The following is a 7675-nucleotide window of genomic DNA, read 5'->3' as shown; positions in this document are numbered from 1 at the left end:
GTTGGGCCACAATTGGGGGATCAAGATTTACATAGGAATATATAGAGAAAATCTTTAAAACATTTCTTCTCAAAACCTATTAGGCCAGAAAAACTCAAATTAAAATGGAAGCATCCTCAGGAAGTGTTGATTCAAGTTTGTTCAAATCATGGTCCCCGGGGGTAGGGTGAGACCACAATTGTGGGATCAAGTTTTACAATCCTTAAAAATATTCTGGGAAAGTGTTCGGTCCAAAACTCAGTACTTAGTGTGAAAGCACAGGTTATGAGATTAAAGGTAGATTTAAGTTTGATGAAACCATGATTCCCTAGAGAATAGTGGGGCCACGAAATGGGGAGGGGGGGGGGGGTTTATAGGAATAGAGAAAAATCTTCTTACCGGTACAACAACAAAAGGGGCTTTACTAAAAAATAAGAGGTGGATAAAAATTGGCAGATTTTCAATTTTTTTTAGCAAGATCTACTGTACTCAGTTGTCAAGATATTGTTGATACTGTAATGCTAATTTGATCAGAATTAAGGCAATTGTTGCTCAGGTGAGCGATGTGGCCCCTGGGCCTCTTGTTTTAACATTTAGAAGCGAAAAAACAATGATTTTAAAAGAAAGGATGAAAAAGAAACTGTGACAATGTATGTATTACGGCATAACTAGATTTGATCGGGTAAAAGACAGTTGATGGACATTTAATATGTAAATAGTTTTTTTTTAATTGAACCAGCTGGATATACTCTACATTTTAACAGTTCAAGGGTTTTTCGATATGGAATGTGTAGTGAAACACAGCTCGATAACACTTTGTTCGATTTTGAAAATGGTTATACTCTTCCAGTAAATAGATCTAATAAATGCAATAATTTTACTTGTTAATTAATTCGTGTCATTTTTTTCTCTGTGTCTTTTAAACAAATCGGACCAAACTTCAATTAAGACTCAAAGCTCAAGGACAATTCAAATAATCTTTAAATGAGGTTATATTCAAACTTCCTTAAAGCAATTGTTTATTTGGTCAATTATTGAAATTAATTGGTATTCTTCACCAAAATAGCACAACATAATATATTGTTCGAGTCAAGTACTTTTTTAAAAAACGAATTAGATTAATTTTATGAAGAACACTTACAACCCGGTAAAAACCATACCAAGTTTAGCAAGATAATTAATTGCAGACCCTTGAACATTTTCAAGTGTCCATTTCGAGAGCCTCTCAAATCTCAATACATATGTACACAATCCAAACACACAACTAACAAACACATTTGTTTCCTATTTATTCCTTTTAAAAGGAATAAAAAAACCCACATGCACTTATTATGGGTTTATATAAAATGTGTAAGGATTAATGAGTAGGGTATAATTGTTTACGGGTGACCAACTGGTCCCAGGGTTAACCTTGTATAATGTTTTCATTTTAATATCAAGCAGCTGTGGCCATTATCGCCAATAAATTCATAAAATTCCAATACAGTATTTTTCGTGTGTATTTTACTCTCTCTCGATATCTATGTAAGCCGTGTTCGTCTTAATGAGGCACTGTATATAAAACAAAGTGTTTTATTTATTGTGAAGTTTAAAAAATTATTCTTGAACACTTTTGAGCAACGTGTAAATCGCCCACTTTAAGTGTTTTTTTTTTTTTAATAAAGAAGACTTCATATTGCCTTGAATTTTAAAACATTCACAGGACGTGCATTGTATCATTTATGCATTTTACAAGTATGTGCCTCTTCAAAATTATCACAAACATTGTGTCTGAATTATCTTGAATCCTAATTAGAAGGATGTAATATATTTCGAAACAAATTGTTTTACCTATTTATATATACGGTTTGAAAAAAAATACAAGAGGTCACTTGATGCACCATATACATTGAAAAGAATACGTGCTATCTTTAATCATAATACGTAAGAAAAAATCCTTCTTTTAATGAACAAATATTTTTTTTTATTCCTTATGCTCAAAATGGAAAACATGTACAATATATATTTAATTTAAAAAAGTTGTTATCATGACCAAAAAAACCCCATAATGAATAGTCATATTCAGAGATATAGTATAGTGACTATGATAAATTGAAGAGAAATCAATGGAGTAATATATTTACATCTACCGAGTGTGATTCCCTCTATTTCTTAGCTCTATAGAAACACCCAGACTGAATTATACACGCCCTATTTATCGATTTGTCTAAAGATACAGCGACGAAAGGAAGACCACGGACTGTACAAAATAATCATGAGGAGGTCAGACCCAAATTACCATAGGAGACAATTCGGCTTATTCTTTTATCAAACGTACTGATAATACACTAACAATAATTTAGGGCTTGGGTAGAGGATTGTCGTTTTGGATCGGTATTTTTTTTTATGATGTGGTCTCATATCTGCAACAGTGTGTGTAGACAAATTGAATAACGTGCGCTAGCAATTGCAATGCTTATATTTACTTTTTCAACATGTATTTCCTTTCTGCAAGTATGATTGAAGAAAAAAATATCAGCCTTATTCAACGAGTATTCCACAATTAACGGATGAACCATTTGAATAGTCGAATTATGTTAACAAAAAAAGAACACAGCGTTTTAAATTCTAAATGCACATTTATATTTTCATTCTGTAATTTGATGAAGCTACTTTGGTGATTAGGTCTTCTCTGTTATACGTAAATATTATTCAAATTAAACAATGCACTTGGGAAAACGAAAGTTAATGTAAAAATGGTCTATTTAGGTAAGATGAAAGTAATAATTGGTGTTGGGTTACCATCATCATCAAAGAACTATCAGTTCTGATCAAACTGTAAGCTAAGAATACATAGGGCAAATCATATATTCTGACCCCAAATCCTTACTGTAGGTAAACAAGCAGTTACCTGCACATTAGTTTTAAGAACTGTTCTTTGTTGGTTGGTTTGTTTGTTTGGTATGTTTTTGTTTTGTTCATTTGTTGTTGTGGTTTTTGTGTTTTTTGTGTGTGAGTTTTTTAAAGCGCTAAGCATAGCTCTGCGCTTTACTGTCGTTAGACTTCTACTTCCGGTGCATCGAATAACTGTCCTTATGAGCAGAAATATATATCCTTTGAACTGGTTGGGAAACCAGTTTCGACGATTAACGCACATGACTTCACGGGATATTGTGAATCTAATGTACAAAGCTTACGTACATCATTGCAATGTCTGCTACGGAATGATTAGTCAGCCTGCGGGCTGATTCATTTAATTGTCATGAATACTCAAACGCGCTTGCATAAACTCGAATGTTGGGAAGAAATTACTAGACAGTCCGTGTTAGAGAAATTCGTAGAAGTTATGAAACTGGTCAGTATTTTTTAAGACACACTGCGCACCGTCGCATTATATACGTGTACACTGCTACACACTTATCTCCTCACATACAGTTATAAATATATAGGTACATTTGTATTCTATTATTGAAGCTATTCATATTCTTGTATTTTTATAGATTGTGTACTAGTCTCTTGTAACATGAAATTTGTATTCCACTGGCTGAATTTCTTAGCTTTTATAATTGCTTACCTTGTGCGGAAAAATAGTGCGTAAACAGAAAAATCAAAATGACTCTGTAAATAACGACATGTAGTTCTAGATGTTCGCCGCTCTCCTCACAGCAAATATATAAGGAACTGATTAAACACTTCAAATTTTGCATAGTAGATTTCATCTCTGTGGACGTTAAATTCACGTCGTTTTCATTTGTTAGTTAGACGCAACAATTTACCAGCTAAATGCAGTACACATGGATTCAGAACATCAATTATAATGGTCAATACAATACATTTATAAAGACAATGTACGTATAACAACAATATAAAAGTGCAAATATTAAACCAACAAACGTATTTACATGTAACATGTCGCACATAAGGTCCATATGTGAAAAAGTGTAAGAAAATCAAAGGCTTTTATATATCATAATCCAAGCAAGTGTCCATTTACATGTCAGCTTTGATTTAAAAAAACACTTTAGTGTACAGTGGGGCCTCAGATATCCGGACGCCAGATAACCGGACGTTTCAGTTTACGGACGATTTTATTTGGGAACAGATTTTTTATACGTTATTTTGTCTCATTTATCCGGAATTTTGTGATCCGGATCCGGACGGTCTGCTTTTACCACAATACACCGATTTACTACTTGTCTTGTTTCATTTAAACAGACGGTGAAATTGTATGATATCTTCTACTCAGTAGAAAAGATTACCCCTGTCAATTAAGTTTCACACTCTTTTACGCGCTATACCCTCTTGAGTAGCTTGTATTAACACACTGGCTTCCCAAATCACCTTCAAAAATTGGAAAATTGCGAACAACAGTGTATCACACACATATCACACTTGGACACAAAGAATTTAGCTAGATTCGGTTATCATAATTGTCTGGTTAATATTTCATTGGGGTATCATTGGGGTTCATTGGGGGTATCATTGGGGTTCATTGGGGTAAAAAGACGCACCACGTAATGGTGTAACATATATACAGTTTTTTGTTTTTTAATTTTTTTTCATATTTATTTTTCACTTTGTTTTTTTTCGGTTGTTTAGTTGCACTGCTTATTTATTTCATTGTAGCTTAGTACTAGATATGTGTTTTGTTATTTCTTTCTTTTAAAAAAAAATACAATATAACTATTGGTACCATTCACTAACTAGGCATTTGTGTTTTTTGTGTGATAATATATATATTTTTTTAAAATTTTGTTTCATCACAATGGATGATGTAATTAGATATTTATCTTGTATAAATATATTTAACATTTGAGTAATAAGTTGTTCATTTTCTGACGTAATAATAAACAAATATGTAGATACATAAGATAGTAATCAAAGGATGAAAACTAACCTTTCAGTGGACTGAATGGTAACTGAATGGTACTGGAATGGTCACTGACAAGTTCGTGTTCCATTAGCCTTCAGTTACCTTTCAGTTACCATTTAGTTGACTGAAATGCAGACACATTCCAGTGACCATTGAGTCCTATTTCAGTTATCATTCAATCATATTTCAGCTACAATTCAATCATATTTCTGTTAACATTCAGTCACATTTCAGTTACCATTGATTCACATTTCAGTTACCATCCAGTCATATTTCAGCTACAAGTCAGTCATGTTTCATTGACAAGTCAGTCATGTTTCAGTTATCATTAAGTCATGTTTCAGTTATCATTCAGTCACCATTCAGTTATATTTCAGTGGTAATTCAGACCTTTTTCAGTGGTCATTCAGTTATATTTCAGCTACCATTCAGTTACATTTCAGCTACCATTCAGTCATTGTTCAGTAGCCATTCAGTTATATTACAGTGTATATTCAGTCACATATCCTAGACCATTTAACGAATTTGCAGTTCTAAAAAGTCATTTTTAAGTGACCATCAAGTTTCATTTCAGTGACATTTTAATCACTCTTCATTGTGTCTCTATTGATAATATTTTGTTGAATATTTAATAGAAAGTGTCTCGTTTAGTTTTTGTGTAAGATAATTTTAAATATACCAATTATAAACCTCTATTATCCTCTGTCAATTAAATGCTGATTCAGTATACACACTTCCTGATATCTTTTAAGGTTGAGGGTTTCCTGATTTTTAATGAGGTTTCTCATAACTTTCATTTGTTGCCTACTTTTCTCTAACTAATAAGTAATGTTAATGCATATAATTCGGGTCCGGTCAAATTGCCATTATGCTTCCTGTATGAAATTTATGCAGTTTGCATAGTGGGCTGATAGATACATAGAGTCTCAAAGCCATGTACTTCGATAATGTGTTAGTCTTTCACCGATATTCCGATGGCCTGATGAGAGAGAGAGAGAGAGAGAGAGAGAGAGAGAGAGAGAGAGATTAATTACACATGGCACAATTGTAACCACTTATTTATTGAGTTTCGTGATGTTTAAAGGTCAGGCTATGATCAACTTAAAACAATTTCCTGCTGTTAGTTGTATGGAAACATTATAAATTATACATATATTTCCGGAGGGTTTTCTCTTTTCTGTTTTCCATAAACTTAAAGTGTTTCCCTGTTTATCGTGTAATTTAGAAGTAATCAATTACAATATGTATTAGAAATAAACGAGTACAATCTGTGAAGTATGTCAAATGTTTTGAAAATAAATATAAAAATATTGACGTATATATCAGAGATGGGTTAATTGAAAAACAAACTTTAATTCAGCATAAAGACATTTTTTCTAAAAATGATTGAAACTACTTGGTAATTGATTTTGCCTTTAATAACAATATTTCAATGTATTAAAATACATTCTAAAACATGATACCTAAAAAAAAATTGAATGAATTTTAGATTACATTTCAATTTATTTTTTTCTAAGTTAAAAGATGGAATAAAGTGTCTTATAATAATGTGTCGTTTGTATACCTTTTTGACATTGGTTTGTGTTGTTGCAATAAAAAAAACATTTCTCATAATATCAAATATGTTTATACAGTATATCAAAGTATCTTAGACATTGCGTACAGGCCTAATTTTGTTCAGCTGTGAACCCTTCTACAAAATCTGTAATACACAATAACAAAGATACTGAATAAAAAATACTTTAGAAAAAAATAGTTCAGAACTAGACTTGAACGTAATGATACTGATTGAATTTATTGTTCATTCAAAATTACGTTTCTTGAATTGTTAAATTGTGATCAAATTGAAATCAAACCTTCAAATATATAACTGCGTATATGTGTATCCCGATGTTGTTTATAAATGGTTTTGTTCTCAAAATAAAAAAAAAAAAATGAGGTAATTAATATGTACTTAATTACATTTCTCAAAGAAATTAAATGGAATTGATTGCATTACAAAAATGGAATTCCGTGCAATTGACAAAATTATCAATCATTAGGATTTGAAATTACATATAATTAGTTATATTTTAGAGTAATTGACCTTAACACTGGTATATAAGCCATGCATCTTGCTAAATTTGATACAATAATGATAATTAACTATCTTTTAATACAAATCATAAATAATACTATCTAAGTTTTTTTAACATGGTACGAAGATTGCAATTTGAATACAAACTTAATTGTTGAATTACATTGCAATCAAACAGAAGGGGTTCTGCATTACATACAGTCAACTGTCTTGATAACAGCTATGATAACAGTTATAACGGGTCAGATAAATAACAAAAGGATTTTTTGTTCATTTACTGAAACGAGTATATTATATCATTACCAACAAGATCATTAAAATGTACTATAAACTCTCTCTCTCTCTCTCTCTCTCTCTCTCTCTCTCTCTCTCTCTCTCTCTCTCGTACTAATATTCTAGTATTTGAATAGTATTTGAATAAACAACTACCGGTATCTACTAATATGGATTGACATACAACAACTGAAATTGTTCATCAGAGCAGACTACAAATGGATACAATCCCTTCACAACCGCCAGTTTCGACACAAATTTTATTGTAATCGAATCTACAACTACAAATGACACAAATACAATATGGTCAAAAAATGTAATAAAAGCAAACAGAGAGAAAATTTCCCAAAAGTCTACCCAAAACTAGAGAGAAACTTCGACATTATACCATAAAAATATGGCTCCTTTGAAAGGATTTATAAGATGAACACCCAAAAGATAGGTAAGATCGCAGCATAGATAGAAAACTGTCGGGCATTGACATGTACTGCTTA

This window comes from Magallana gigas, chromosome 1, assembly GCF_963853765.1.
Source record: "Magallana gigas chromosome 1, xbMagGiga1.1, whole genome shotgun sequence".
NCBI classification, from domain to species: domain Eukaryota; kingdom Metazoa; phylum Mollusca; class Bivalvia; order Ostreida; family Ostreidae; genus Magallana; species Magallana gigas.
The sequence above is the reverse complement of the archived record's forward strand: the minus strand, read 5'-3'. Positions refer to the sequence as shown.